The sequence below is a fragment of the Chiloscyllium punctatum genome, unplaced genomic scaffold, assembly GCF_047496795.1.
Source record: "Chiloscyllium punctatum isolate Juve2018m unplaced genomic scaffold, sChiPun1.3 scaffold_1192, whole genome shotgun sequence".
Lineage (NCBI taxonomy): Eukaryota > Metazoa > Chordata > Chondrichthyes > Orectolobiformes > Hemiscylliidae > Chiloscyllium > Chiloscyllium punctatum.
In genome coordinates, this window is record NW_027310926.1 from 22,080 (window position 1) to 38,640 (window position 16,561).

General features: G+C 43.6%; 1 long non-coding RNA gene across 1 annotated transcript; it reads left to right on the forward strand.

Moving 5' to 3' along the window:
• Nucleotides 1–7,465: 7,465 nt before the first annotated feature.
• On the forward strand, nt 7,466–14,851 carry LOC140474817 (uncharacterized). Its single transcript, XR_011959444.1, has 3 exons — nt 7,466–7,524; nt 8,552–8,645; nt 14,230–14,851. It is a non-coding gene; the product is annotated as an uncharacterized lncRNA (long non-coding RNA).
• The last annotated feature ends 1,710 nt before the right edge of the window (nt 14,852–16,561 follow it).

Here is a 16,561-nt window from a genome sequence, read left to right on the forward strand (position 1 = left end):
CATTTTCAGGTCACAGGATTATTCCCACACAGGACTATCCTCAAGGAACAGGAATATTTACACAAAGTATCTCCATCCTCAGGCCATGGATCATTCACACTCAGTATTGACAATCCTGAAGCCACAGGATTTTTCCTACACGGTATTGACCATTCTCAGGCCACAGGATTATTCACACGGTACTGAACGACCTCAGGCAACACGATTGTTCACTTATAGTATTGACCATCTGCAGGCCAAGGGTTATACACACACAGTACTGATAATTCACAGCCCATAGCATTATTGACTGCCCTCAGGCCACATTATTATTCACGCACAGTATTGACCATCCTCCGTCCACAGGATTACTCACATACAGTATTGATCATCCTCAGATCAACGGTTATTCAAACACAATATTGACCATCCTAAGGCCATTAGATCATTCACACACTGTATTGACCAACCTGAGGCCACAGGATAAATGAACACATTCTCTTTACCAATTAACAGGTCACAGGATCTGGAAAATCCCAGTCTCCATTCCTGACCTGTGCTGCCTCATCTCTCTGGAGTGGAGAATTCTGTTGGCTCATGATCTGGAGTATCTGCAAGAGTGAGTGACACTGACAGAGGCAGCAATTAGACACATACAGTGAGGGATACCACATGGAGAAATACTGACTGATATCACCAGAGTTCAGGATCAAATAATTGTGCGGGAAGAAAGGGTTTTGATTCATGTTGCACTGCGAAATACAACCTGTGAGCAGGCGAAGTGATGGCCAAGTGGCATTATTGTGTGACAATTTATCCAGAAACTCAGCAAGTGTTCTCTGGACATAGGTTCAAGTCCCACCATTGCAAATGATTGAACGTGAAGAAAATGCTTAAAAAAAAAGTAATTAAAAACCTGTAAGTGAGTATTAAACAATTGCTGATGTTAAGAAAAATCCATCGGGTGCATTCCTGTCTTTAGTGAAGTAATCTCAGGTGGGACTGGGATATCACAGGTATTACAGAAACAACAGCTAAGGGAGGGACAGGACAGGCAGCTCAATGTTCCAGGGGACAGATGCTGCAGGAAGGACAGAAGGGGAGCTGAGAGAGGAGGAGAGCTGCTGGTTCTGATGGGGTGAAACATCCCAGCAGGACTGAGAGAGGATATTCCTGCAGGATCGCCCAGTGACGCTGTGTTCGTGGAATTAATCAATAACAATGGGGCTTCCCTTTCCTCTGATTGTTCTACAGACCCCCAGAGCCCCGCCCTCCTGCACCTTGACCTTCTCAAGATGGCGGCCCTCAGGCCCGCGCTCCCTCTTCCCTCAAACAAATGGCGGCTGTGACTCTGGGCCCCTTCCCTGATCAAAGACCGCCGCCTACTTACACGGGCCTGGAGGGACTTTTCCGAGTTTTTTTTAACCTTTATCCGGGATTTGTGAATTCTCTCCGCTCCTTTCGCCCGGCGAGGCTCCCACACACTGGCTCAGAGCGCCGCTTTCTGAAGCTGATCGCAGCCGCTGCCGGAGAAAGTAGCTCCATGTCTCTCTCTCTCTGTGCCCTTACCAATGTGACACTGCGCATGCTCTGCATAGAAACCAAACTGCGCGTGCGTCTGAGGTTATCAGTGAGTTCATAGAGAATATTCATATCTGCACAGAGTGATGGGTAAAATATTAGTCATTAACAATGGCTTTGTCGAGTTATAATCATGGAGATGTATAACATGCAAATTGTCTGGTCCAAATCAACCATACCGGCCAGGTATGTAAATTACCAACTGTTCTGGGAGTTTGAAAAGAAGTTTTTTACTCGAGTTATGTAAATCGATCGGAAATATGTACGTTATCAGATTTACATTTCAACTACAGTATTTTTTAAAACCTCACATTGATTTATGAGAGACGTTTAATGCTCCACTATGTCGTTAGAATGATCAATCCTGCAAAATAGTTTGCTCTCTGACCAATCTTGAAGCGTTCACTCCCGAGAATGCTTTGGCCCCTCTCCTCACTCACTCTGGTTAAAGGACCGGCCGCTACTCGGTCCTCCTGTTCCGCCCCTTCCTCCCAATTGCAGAGTTGATTCAGGTGTGACTGAGCAGGCAAGGGACAAAGGAAGTTTGAGTCGATGTTTTGTGACGCGGTGAAAATATCCAGAATCTTGAACGAGAGGCCTGGGTTCAATTCACAGCTTGTGCAGATGTATGTAATAACAACTTTAGCAGGTTCATTAGGAAAACTAAGGGAAGTCAGAAAGAGAGTGAAAACAAGAGAAAATGCATGCAATGTGATGGGGCTTTCAATGCTCAGATGATTTGACTCTTTACCAAGCGTTTCAGGGTCCCAGTACAGACTGTTGCATTGCTCTTCGTGCACAGCCAGATACCACGATTGTGGGGGCAAAATGTTGTGGTGGGATATAGAGATGCTTTTCTGGAAGGCGCTCGGTTTTTGTGGTGAAAACAGTTGAGAAGGAGTCGGGTTTTGTATGCAGATACCTGTCTCCCTCCTGTTGCAGCCTCTTATTATTGCCCTGACTTTACCTCGTACATGGAGAAAGTAAGGACTGCAGATGCTGGAGATCAGAGCTGAAAAATATGTTGCTGGAAAAGCACAGCAGGTCCTTCCACATCCTTCCCGAAATATGGGCATCAGAACTGCACACAATATTCCAAATATGGCCGCACCAGTTTTTTGTATAGTTGCAGCATGATATTGTGGTTCCAGAACTCAATCCATCTACGAATGAAACCTAACACACTGTATGCCACCTTAACTGTACACCTGGGTGGCAACTTTCAGGCATCTATGTACATGGACTCCAACATCCCTCTGCACATCTACATTACCATGAATGATTCCATTGACCCAGTACTCTGCCTTCCTGTTATTCTTCACAACGTGCATCGCCTCACATTTAGCTGCATTGAACTCCATTTGCCACCCTTCAGCCCAATTCTGCAGTTTATCCAAGTCCCCCTGCAATCTGTAATATTCTTCCACATTGTCCACTACTCCACTGACTTTCGTGTCATCTGCAAATTTACCAATCCATCCACCTATGCCTGCGTCTAAGACTTTTATAAAAAATTACAAACAGCAGTGATCCCAAAACAGACCCTTGTGGCACACCACTAATAACCGCACTGGTGGCTGATTATTTTCCATCATCCACCACTCGCTGCCTTCTTTCAGAAAGCCAGTTTCTAATCCAAACTGCTAAATCACACTCAATTCCATGTCGCTGCATTTTATCTAAGAGCCTACCATTTGGAACCTTATCAAAGGCTTTACAGAAGTCCATGTATACCACGTCAACTGCCCTACCCTCATCTATATGCTTGGTCACCATCTCAAAAATACTCAATGAAGTTTGTGAGACACGACCTGCCCTTGACAAAACCATATTGACGATCTGAAATCATATTGTTGTTTGCCAGATGATTACAAATATTGTCTCTTGTAATCCTTTCCAAAACCTTTCCTACAACAGAAGTAAGGCTCGCTGGTATATAATTACCTGGGTCATCTCTACTGCCCTTCTTGATCAAGGGCATAACATTTGCAATCATCCAGTCCCCTGGTACTGAACTTGTAGGCAATGATGACTCAATATCAAAGCCGAAGTATTTGCTATCTTCCCCCTAGCTTCCCAGAAAATCCATGGATAAATCCCATCCAGCCCAGGGGAATTGTCTACTTTCAATCCTTCTAGAATTGATAACACCTGTTCATAACTAACCTCGATCCTTTCTCATCTAACATCTTCTACCTCATTATTGTCTGCAATATTCTCATTTTCCTGAGTGAAAACCAATGAGAAATATTCGTTTAGCACCTCTCCAATTTCCACATTGTCCACACTCAACTTCCCACTTCTGTCTTTGATTGGCCCTATTCCTACCCTATCCTTTATTCCTCAATTATCTGTAGAAAGCTTTAGGGTTCTCCTTTATTCTACTCGCTAAAGACTGCTCGTGTCCTCTCTTTGCTCTTCTTAACTCTCTTTAAATCCTTCCTAGCTGATCTGTAAGTCTCCATCACCTCATCTGTACCATTTGCCTCATCAACACATAAGCCTCCTACTTCTTCTTAACAAGAGATGCAATTTCTGTGGTAAATCACGGTTCCCTGACCTTATCACTTCCTCCCTGCCTGACAGGGACATACCTATCAAGGACACGCAATATCTGTTCCTTAAACCAGCTCCACATTTCCATTGTCTGCATCCACTGCATTTCACTACCCCATTCTATGCATCCTAATTCTTGCTGAATTGCATTATAATTGCCACTGCCCCATCGATAATTCCTCACCTGTGGCATGTACCTATCACTTTCCATCGCTAAACTAAACATAACTGAATTCTAATTACTGTCTCCAAAGTGCTCACCTACAACTAAATCAAACACATAGTCCGGTTCATGACCAAGCGCCAGATCCAATGTGGCGTCCCCTCTTGTCGGCCCTTCGACATACTGTGTCAGGAAACCCTCCTGTACACGTTGGACAAAAACTGATCCATCCGATATACTAGAGTTATAGCATTTTCAGTCAATGTTTGGGAAGTTAAAGTCCCCCATAATGACCACCATGTTACTTTCACTCCTACCCAGAGTAATTTTGCTAATCCTCCCTTCCCCCTCTCTGGAACTCTGCAGCAGCCTATAAAAAAATCCGAGCAATGTGACCTCCCCTCTCCTGTTTCTAACCTCAGCCCACACTACTTCAGTAGAGAAGTCCTCATCAAAAGTTCCCTCAGCCACCGTTATAGTATTCTTGACTAATATGACATGCACGGGCCCATTGCGGTGCTTCAAACTCCATGAAGCAGCCGTACTCTCTAGGACAGACAGACTCAGTCCAGAACCTCCTCTGTCCTTAAGACCTTATGCACTGCCTGCACTCCTCGTTTTCCCATTTGCACGTTCCCTTTCCAACCCACCCCACCTGCATCACTCCACGATTGGAGCTGCCAAGGACAGAAATCTGTGGAATACCCTCCCTAACCTTCTCTATCCTCCGTTAAGATGTATTTTAAAATCATTCTCTTGAATCAATGTTTTGATCATCCATGAAGCACCGTAGGAGATTTGGTATTGTGAAAGATTCCATACAATGCAAGTAGTTGTTGTTATTGCCATACGTTAGGAGAAACAGGAATGATGCTTTCAAAATGTTAACAAGAAAGTCACTGATAGGCGCAGTGTGTAGGCCAAATAATAACGTCACGTTGGGATGGGCAATAAACAAAGAAATAACTAAAGCCTGTAAAAATGGCATGTCTATTACCATGGGTGATTTGACTCTACATGTAGATTGGTCGAACCAGCTCAGTCAGGGTAGCCGTGAGGAGTTCATTAAGTGTATCCATGATAGTTTTTTTGAACAGTATGAAATGGAACTGACAAGGAGCAAGCTATCCAAGATCTGGCCCCTGTGCAATGAGACAGGAATAATTAATGACCTCAGTGTTAGGGATCCTCTTGGGAAGAAGTGATCACTGTATGGTTGAAGTTAGAGTACATATGGAGAGTGTAAAGATAAAATCTAATACCTTGGTCCTGTGCTTGAACATGGGGAACTAAAATAGAATGAGGGAGAACCTGATAAAGTAGACTGAAAACAAAGATTTTATGGTGGGACAGTTGATGAGCAGTGAAAGATTTTCAAAGTCATTTTAGGAAGTGCTCAGCAAAGGCATATTCCAGTGAAAAGGAAGGACTGTAAGAAAAGGCGGTGTACAAAAGATAGGGAATTCTACACCAGTTAGTTTATTCTCTGTAGTTGGAAAGATGCTTTGGTCTATTATCAAGGAAGAAATAGCAGGGAATCTCGATAGAAATTGTTCCATTGGGCAGACAGAGCATGGAATCATGGAATGTCTGGATTTCCAAAAGGCCTTCAACAAGGTGCCACGCAAGTGGCTGTTGCATTATATAAGGGTGCATGGGATAGAGTATTAGCATGGATAGAAGATTGGTTGACTAACAGGAAGCAAAGAGTGGGGATAAATAAACCTTATTCTGGCTGGCAATCAGTAGCTAGTAGTGTGCCTCTAGGATCAGTGTTGGGACTGCAATTATTTAGAATTGATACAGATGATTTGGAGTTGGGACCACATGTAGGGTGTCAAAGTTTGCATATGAGACTAAGATGAGTAGCAGGACAAAGTGTGCGGAGGACTGTGAAACTTTGCAGAGGAACAGAGATACATTGGGTGAGTGGGCAATGGGCTGGCAAGTGGAATAGAATGTACAGAAATGTAAAGTCATACTCTTTGGTTGGAGTAATATTAGTAAAAAGATTATTACTTGAATTTTTTAAAAATGCATAATTTGCTATGCAGAGGCACCTGAACATCCTTCTGTAGGAGGGTTGGTCACCAGGTACAACAATCAATTCAGAAGACAAATGGAATATTGTCCTTCATTGCTGAAGGGATTGTGTTTAAAAGCAGAGGTGGGCTATAGTGGGTGCTGGTGAGCCCACACCTGGAGTACTGCATGTAGTTTTTATCTCCTTTCTTGCTCAAGGATGTACTGGCACTAGAGGGAGTGCAGAGGAGATTAACTATGTTGACTCCGGAGGTGAGGGGTTTGGCTGAACAGAGACTGAGTAGATTGGGATTATATTCATTGGAATTCAGAAGAATGGAAAGATATAAAATAATGAATGCAATGGATAAAATAGAAGTAGAGAGGATGTTTCCACTGGCAGACGAAGCTAGGACAAGAGGGCATCACCTCAAGATTAGAGGCAGCAAATTTAGGACTGAATTGAGAAGGGACTTCTTGACCTCTATGGAATGCATTGCCCAGGGAAGTAGTTGATGCTAGTTCAATGAACGTTTTTAAAGCTAAGTTAGTTTTTTTAAAAAAAAATAATTAATTAAGGAATACGGTAAGAACGTGGGTAAATGGTTCTGCACCCATAAAATGATCAGCCATGATCTTATTGAATGGTAGGGCAGGATGGCCTTCTCCTTTTCCTAGATCTTTTGTTTTTATATTATGCATGCCTCCATCACTCGTGACTTGAAGGTGCTGGTGTTGGATTAGGATGGACAAAATTAAAATTCACAGAACACTAGGTGATAGTCCAACAGGTTTATTTCGAAGCACTAATTTGCCTGTCGTTCATCAGTTGGTTGAGTGATTTTTAACTTTGTCCCTCACTCTTGTAACTGAGAAACAGCAACAAAAGCCACGAAGCAGTGCGCAAGCTCCAGCCAACAGTTGTTATTGTGGACAATGAAGAAGGTTATCTCAGAATACAGTGGGATATTGATCAGATGGGCCAGTGGGCTGAGGAGTGGCAGATAGGATTTAATTTAGATAGATTAGGTGAGTACATCTGGTTAACATCGACAGGTTGGACCCAAGAAGTGATTGATGTCAGCGGTGGACCAATGCCTAGGCAGGGGCGGAGCTGGAGGACCTGGCGGGGCAGTTGGTCCTCCGACCAATCAGTGAATGAGGGGGGACGAGACTTTCCTGGGGCGCGGATGTTCAGAGTGTGTGTGCGCGGAGAGCTGTCGGTAAGGAAAGAAATAAACAGCAGGAAGCGGGAGGGAAATGGTGTTGGTATGGTCTGAGAGGTTTTACAATCATTTGGTACACATCGGAAAATACAAATTTGAAACTTTTGCAGCAAACGGGAATATGCCTCGTTGAGTAATCGGCCCGAGTGAGCGCCGCCATCTTTATTCGGGGCAATGATTCACTGGACACGTGCGCGGCCGCCATCTTTGTAGGGGGCAAAGTTCAGAGGGATGTATGTACAGCCTTCCCTGGTAAAAAGAGTCATAGGGCAGGATTTACACAGAGCACATTCAAACCCAGAGAAATGGACTTTTTTTTCTGGATTTATTTAGTCATTCATTTAAATGATTTGGATGTGAATAGAGGCCGTATAGTTAGTAAGTTTGCAGGTGACGCCAAAATTGGAGGTATTGTGGACAACGAAGGAGGTTATCTCAGAGTACAGTGGGATATTGATCAGATGGGCCAATGGGCTGAGGAGTGGCAAAAAGAATTTAATTTAGGTAGATTAGGTTAGGATATCTGGTTGGCATAGGTTGGACCGAAAAAGCCTGTTTCTGTGCTAGACATCTTTGACTTTGGGATCATAAAAGTGAACTCTGCTCTGGTTCACCTCTGGGTTCTCTGATTATCTAGCTTCCTCAGTCTCATGGGTATATTTTTGCTCTGTATAGTATTTTACTATTACTTTCACAGCTGTTTTGTAAATGAATTGAAAAATGTAGAGCTGGAAAAACACAGCAGGCCAGGCAGCATCCGAGGAGCAGGAGAATCAATGTTTTGGGCATAAGCCCTTCTTCAGGAATGCAAATGAATTGTCCACTGCTGCCCGGCTCCTGACCATATGCTGTTCCATTATCAGGTTATTTTTTCCACAATATCTTTGACAGTCAGGAATTCTTTTTTCCAATAAGCGAGTGCATTTTCCTTCCATTTCTGACAGTCAAATTCTGCCCCATTCCCATTCCCTGTGATCCATGTTGCACTCCCTGAAACATCAACTCTGTATTTCTCCTTCCACAGAAACCAGTGATCAATCCCAAAGCCTTGTTGCCTGTGGAGAGGGTGATGTTTGACTGCCTTGTACTGCTGCAGTTTGTGTGGTGAAGGTGGTTGGGTAAGAGACACTACAGATTACTTACTCAGTGATATTGAAGAGTGGAAGATATCTGTACAAATCATCATGGTTTTAATTTCACAAAAATATTATTGAGAACTTTTGACATAAGGCTACAGATGGAGAATATTGTGTCCAGTGGCCACAACCATTGCCAAATAAGCAGTTTTTCAAGAATGCCTTAAAGGAAGAAAGTAGATCTTAGAGGGTTAGAGTGGGTATTCCAGACCATGTTCCCTTGGAGTCTATAGAAACAGTCACACAGGTGAACTCAAAAATAAACACATCATTGAGAGTCTGAACTAAAATGAGCTATTGAGATATGAAAGGGTGTGTGGTGCAGGGAGATAGGAATGATTACAGCCAGGAATTAATTCAAAGGTGCGAAAGTAAATTGTTGTTGCTTATTGATCTTTTGATTGATCAGCAAGTTTTGGTACAAGTGAGCACTTCGGCAGTCGAGTTTTCAATATTCTTGAGATTATCGGGAGGGTGAATGTGGGATGCTGGCCAGGAGTGGATTTAGATAATGAAATCTAGAGTTAACAAAAGGAATGAATGAGAGTTTCAGTAAATGAGCTGAGACACTGGTGAGGCCAGGTGATATCACTGAAGTCGAAATAGTGGACTTGGAGTGGGGCTGGCCTGTCATCCTCACCTCATTCAGCTGTTTGTCAGTTTGTGAATCAAGTGTGTAACAAGCTCAGGAACTGAGTGTCCCTGGCAGAATCCAAACTGGGCATCGAAGAACAGGTTATTGCTGAGCAGCTGCGTGACAGCACTGTTGATGACACCTTCCATCACTTCACTGCTGAGTGAGTGTGGACTGATGGAGGGGAATTGGCTGAGTTGGATCTGCCCTGTGTTTTTGTGTTGGAACATCCCTGAGCAATGTTCCACAAAGTCGGTAGGTGCCAGTGCTGGAGCAGTACTTGCCTTGGTGGGCAGCAAGTTCTGAAGCACAGCCATCAGTACTATTGCCAGAATATTGGCAGGGCCCCTAGCCTTTACACTACTTATCCATTTCTTGATCTGATTTGACATGAGTTTTAAACCAAGTCGATTCATATCTGTGATGTCAGGGACCAATGGAGAAGGCTCATCCACTTGGCACTGCTGGCTGAAAATTGCTGCAAATGCTGTCCTCTTATCTGTGGAATGGTGTGTGAGACCCCTCCATCAGTAAGGGTGGGATATCTGTGATTCTGTAATTGTCCATCTCCATTCCTGACGAGGTGTGGCAGAACTGCAGAACTCAGATCTAATCCATTGTTTATGGAATCACTTAGTTCTATTTGGTGTTGTTTTTGCTGCTTGTAGCTGCACCAGGTTGGCACCTCATTTTTGGCATGCCCTCCTGCATTCACTATTGAACCAGGATTGATTCCCCTGGCTTGATGTTAATGGTTGAGTGGGGGATATACCAGGCCATGAGATTTCAGATTGGACTGGAGTACAGTTCTACTGCTCTTGTTGGCCCAGAGTGAGGCAGAAGTTGCAGGGACAAGAGGGCTGATTTTGTGGTTGTATTTGCTGGTGCATTGGTAGATGTAATGTGGTCCATCCAGTTTCATTCCTTTTAGATTAGATTAGATTACATAGTGTGGAAATAGGCCCTGCGGCCCAACAAGTCCACATCGACCCACCGAAGTGCAACCCATCCAGAATTGAACCCGGGTCTCTGGCACTGTGAGGCACCAGTGCAAACTACTGTGCCACTGTGCCACCATGCCGTCCTTTGTTGAGACTGTGCAGTGATTAATACAATGAGTGATTTGTTGGCCCATTGTCGGCTTTCTTTCCCTCAAGGACATTGTCAATGGCAGAAAAAAACATCCTTAATGGTCCCATGGCAAACAGTTGATTCTTCATTCCAGTTTCTTTATTTTTCTTGACTTCAGAGCAACCCTCTACCAATTTGGGATTCAAACCTGAACTTCAGTTGTATATTTTAATATTCTTGATAAATGATAAATACGACAGGTTTGTTCACTTATTTTTAGAATCACTATCACAGGTTTTGTTTTTCATTATTTCGAAAACAATGTCCATTATCCTGTCTCCTCAATCCTCCCCTCCAACAACAAGAGTGAGGAGCACATGGAGTTTCTCTGTCAATAACATTGAGATAATCCGATCAGCTGCCTCTGCTTCTTTCCTCCCTCTCCACGAGCCCACCGAGCCATTCTGCCTCACAAGGATGCTCCTCATTTAAGTCCTAAACTTGCATTTCCTAGAGTCCCTTGTCAAGCCTTATTAGAGGTCATCTTAACAATTTACCCTAGAGTAGCTAAATTATGGACATTCCAAATCTCTCTCTCATCCTCCTGCTTGTCACTGCAAACCCCCCTCCCCTTGCAATTCACAGATATTGTTCCATGAGCTGTCTGTCTTTTCTGGTTATGTCCTTCTCTCCCATTCTGCAACAAACTGATATCTGACCTCACCATCATTGGAAAATCCTGCTCCATCTCCACTCTCCCTTTCCTTTCTGAATTCCTTGTATTTGGTGTCCCTCCAGGATTTTTCCTTGGTCCGTCCTGTTTCTCACCTACACACTGCCAGGAGGTAACGTCGCCCAAAAGCACTGTGTTAGGTTTCACATGTACACTGACAATGTCCAGCTCTCCCTCCCCTTCATCCGTCTCCATTACTCCACTATTACTCAGTTATCAAACTGCTTACCATGCTTCGATGAGCTGCAATTCATTCCAATGAAACACTGAAATTGTTAAACCCATTGCCTTCAGTTGTTATTCCAAATACATTTTCCTTACTGCTGTGTACCTCCCTCTCACTGGGAAGTGTCTGAGGCAGAACTACATTATTCACAATATTGCTTTCATATCTGACCCCAAGGTGCCCTTCTGATCAGACATCTACATAATCACAAACACCAGGAATTCCAATCTCTAAAACGTTGCTTATCTCCTTCTCACCCCAGCTTCATTGCTACTGAATCCCTAACCTGTGTCAGTGTTGCCTTTAACTTGCCAAATCTGAAACAGAACCCTTGATTCCGCGACAGACCCAAAATCTGGTTCAAGACTCACCCGTAATAGGACACATCCTCTCCATATTTACCCTGTCAAACCTCGACAGATTCCTGTATGATTCAAAGACATCTCCTCTCAGTCTTCCAAAGTCCAGTGAGTAGATTCCCAACTTGTTCAGCCTTTGCTTACAGGATAATCCCTATAAAACAGGGATGATCCCAAAGGATCTTCTCTGAAATGCCTCCAATCAACTGCTCTATTTCGTTAACTAAAGTGACCAAATCTGTTCACGTTCCTCCAGTTGTGGTCTCACTCGCCATTTGTTTAGTTGCCCTAAGGTATACATTCCAAACTCTTATGTTGCAAATTCCTTGAAATAAGGGACAACATTCCATACCGCTTCCTGATTCCCTGTTGTAACTGTGTGCTAGCTTTGTGTTTCCTGCTCATTTTATCCCAGTCCCTTTGTGGTGCAGCTTTCTACAGTTTATCCCAAGTTATACTCCATTTGCCAACTTGTTGCCCACTTTTCCTGTGAATATCTCTCTGTAAACTGTTTATAATTCTCTTGGAACATTCCTGTTATGCCTTGTCTTGATTTTCCCCCTCATTATTTGAAATATTTACTGTGAGCACTGGGCAGTGGGAATCATGCTCATTTGCTATCTTTTCAGGGATACTCTGTTTAATGACTGGGAGGAGCTTGCTGCCCCTTAGTGAGAATGGAGACAACTTGCCCATCGAGCTGCATGAGCCTTTCACACCCCCATGTCTTATTGATGAGGCTCCGCGGCAGCACGGAAGAACAAAAAGGAAGCAAATCCTTCTCTCCATATCTCACTGAATCTTGGAACATTCTGTCCCATATTCAGTCACATGAAGTCCCAAGGTGGAAACTCATAGAAACCCACATAGATTTGCCCCTGAATTGCCTGCTGACCTCCACCAGCGGTAATGTGTACAGTCCTCCTGGGCCAGGAGGAAGGGATTGTATGAGTTTCAAACTTGAACTGACAGTGACGGATTTTATAAACTTGTATTACAGGCAGATATTCAGATGGTAATCTCAGTCACTGTAACGCCAAACTGACAGAATTACTCAATACATCAGGACCTGGATATTCATATTGTGTGAGAGTATTGTGTTCCAGATCAATACCATTTGCTGCATAAAAGTTCTTCTTTGAAACAAACCATCCTCTCAATAGATCTTCCCAAATCTTCAACATGTGTTCTGTAACCCTTGTATAATGAGCTGACGGGTGTAAGATTTAATATTATAATGTGTAACTTTTGTAAACCGCTCTGTCACAGCTCCCCACAATTTCCTTTGCTACAAGGAGAATACTCTCAGTTTTTCTAAACCCCTGATTCCCCAATGTCTGTTTGCTCTCTATAAGGTACACATCAGGATTGTGTTGGAACATTCTCCACTTGCCTGCATCAGTGCACCCCCCCTCACCGAACAATATTAAAGAAATTGAACATCCTCCAGGGTAAAGCACTGTACCTGAGTGGTTTCCCATCCACCACCTTCAGCATTCCCTCTCCCCATCCCCGAGGGACAGTGGCATCACTGTGTGAAAGATCAAGTCAGCATTGTCCTCCCAGACCATAGGACTGCTCTCTATTAGAGAGAGATGTCTGGTGGTGGTTAACCTGAAGGTTACCACAGTGCAGGCAAGGGGCTCGGTTGAAAAGGACAGTCTATTAATTGTGGATGGTTATTCTTGATGTGTATTAGCAACACACATGTCACATGAGTAATTAATGTTAAAAAAGCCCCACAAATTCTGCAACTAAAATCCCTCATTCCTTGAACCATCCTGGTAAATCTCCTGTGCCCCCTCTGAGGGACCCTGCCATCCTTCCTAATGTTTTGGGCGATCTCTGGTTCACACAGACCCAGCTGCTCTGTGTTCCTGTGGGTGATATCAAAGAGCAACGGTTTCACTAAACCTCACTGTCTGGAAGTGAGTGAGAGACAGAAATCCCGATGGCATTTCAGATGTATTTAGGAACACACTTGCAATGCCAAGGCTGACAGGTCTCTGGGCTCAGTGCTGGAAAATGGGATTAAAATAGTTAGCTGGGAGATTTCTTTACAGCATAAACCCAATGGACCACAAAACCATTTTCTGTCATGTAGACCACAGACGCGTAATATAGGAATATGACAAGCCACAATAGAAACCAGGTCAGAGAAGGTGATATTAGAATAGGTGATACGGAATTGATTAATATTTTTTGCACGAAAATGTGGCAGAGGTTAAGCGGGACATTGTGGAGCTCAGGGTTCAGGAATCTGAAATAAAAATGGGTTATCCTGAACGTTGGAATTAAAGAAAGGCACATCACAGAAATTTGTGAGGGTGGACAAGATTAGAGATAGGGAGGGTGTTGAGACTGGAGGAGATTAGAGATTGGAAGATGTTGCATTGATTGAGATGTTTTTGATCCCAGAGATAGTGATAGTTCAGAGGCTAGAGAGGAATTACAGAGATAAGGATGAGTTGTTAACTTTCCCAACACTACCTCTTTACTGAAAATGATTGTTTCTCTGTCATCATCTGCCATTGCCTCCATAGGCCTGCAGCAATGAGAATATGCAGATAGTAAGTTCCCGTTAAGGCCAAGGCTGGGAGGCGTCGACAATGCTGCGTGACCTGAGAAATTGGAGCTCTGATTAAGAAAATGAAGAAAGGATATGGTAGGTACAGACCATGGGGTTTGAGTGAGTCCCTAGAGGACTATAAGGGCAGTAGGAGTATATTCGCGGGAAACCAGGAGGCAGAAAAGAGGACATGAGACTCAACAGTCAACAAGACTGTCTATGGAACAGCAGGAGGAGGGAGAGATTCTGTAATTATTTCATGTCAGTTTTTACTGAAAGGTGATATAAAAGTTGAGATGTTGTAGAAATAAATAGTGATAAGTTGGCAAGTGTATATATTACAGAGGAGGAGGTACTGGATGTCTTAAAATGCATAAAGGTGGATAAATCCCTGGAATCTGATCAGGTGTATCCCAGAACTTTGTGGGTAAATAGGGAAGCTTTTGCTGGGCCCTCGCTGCAATATTTGTATCATCGATCGCCACAGGTGAGGTGCTGGAAGATGGGTGCCATTATTTGAGAAAGGTGGTAAGGAAAAGCCAGGGAACTATAGACCGGTGAGCCTGAAGTCAGTGGCAGAGAAGTTGTTGGAAGGGATTCTCCGGGACAGAATTTACATGTCATTGGAAAGGCAAGAAATGATTCGGGAGAGTCAGCATGGCTTTGTGCATTGAAATCATTAACTTGGACTTGAGAAAGACACAAGGTTTCACATAACACACTGGTTAGCAGCTTCAATACCATAGAATACTGGCGGAACTAGCTGTTTGAATACGGAATTGGCTGGAAGGTCAAAGAGTCAGAGATGGACAGCACAGAAACAGAGACCCGTCGGTCCAACCAGTACATGCTGATCAGATATCCCAATGCAATCTAGTCCCCCCTGTCAGCACCCGGCCCATATCCTTCCTATTCATATACACATGAAGATGTCTTTTAAATGTTGCAATCATAATGGCCACCACCACTTTCTCTGTCAGCTCATTCCATACACGTCCCACCCTCTGTGTGAAAACGTTGCCTCTCAAGTCTCTTTAAAGTCTTTCCCCTCTTACCATAAACCTATGCCCTCTAGTGCTGGGATCCCCCACGCCAGGGAAACGTCTTTGTCTATTTATCCTATCCATCCACCTCATGTTTTGATATACATCGATAAGATCACCTCTCAGCCTCCGACGCTGCAGGGAAAACTGCCCCAATCTATTCAACCTCTATTTAACCCCCCAGCCTAGCTCAAATCCTCCAACCCTGGCAACGTTCTTGTAAATCTTTCCTGAACCCTTTCAAGTTTCATAAAATCCTTCCAATAGGAGGGAGACCATATTTGTACGCAACGTTGCAAAAGTGGCCGAAACAATATCCTGCACAGCCACAACATGACCTCACAACTCCTGTACTCAATACTTTGTCCGATAAAGGAAAGCATACCAAATGCCGCCTTCACTATCCTATCTACCTGCATTCCAAGGTCTCTTTGTTCAGTAACACTCCTCAGGACCTTACCATTAAGTGTATAAGTCCTGCTAAGATTTGCTTTCCTAAAATGCCATTCCTCAGCCCATTCACCCATCTGATCAAGATCCCATTGTACTCTGAGGTAACCTTTTTCACTGTCCACTACACCTCCAGTTTTGGTGTCATCTCACTAACTAAATTTCCTATGTTCACATCCAAGTCATTGATATAAATGAAGAAAGGTAGTGGATCCAGCACTGAACCTTGTAACACTCTACTCGTCACAGGCCTCCAGTTTGAAAAGTGACCCTCCAACACCACCCTCTGTCTTCTGTCTTTGAGGCAGTTCTGTATCCAAATGGTTAGTTCTCCCTGTATTCCATGAGCTCTAACCTTGCTGAGCAGTCAGTGTCATAGTGGAGGGTACTTTTGGACTGGAAGCCTGTGATGAGCAATATGCTGTCAGGTTGGGTGTTGGGTCCACTGCTTTTTGCCATTTATATAAATAATTTCTATGTGAATATAGGAGCTATGGTTAGTAGGTTTACAATAGACACCAAAATTGGAGGTGCAATGGACAGCAAAGTTACCTGAGAGTACAATGAGACTCCGATCAAATGGGCTGAGGAGTGGCAGATTCAGTTTAATTTAGATAAATGTGAGGTTCTGCATTTTGGAAAAGCAAATCAGGGCAGGACTTCTACACTTAATGGGAAGGCCCTCGGGAGTGTTGCTGAAGTAAGAGATCTTGGAGTGCAGGTTCGTAGTTCCTTCAAAGTGCAACCATAGATAGGCAGGGTAGTGAAGTAAATGTTTGGTGTAATTGCCTTTACTGGTCAGTGCATTGAGTA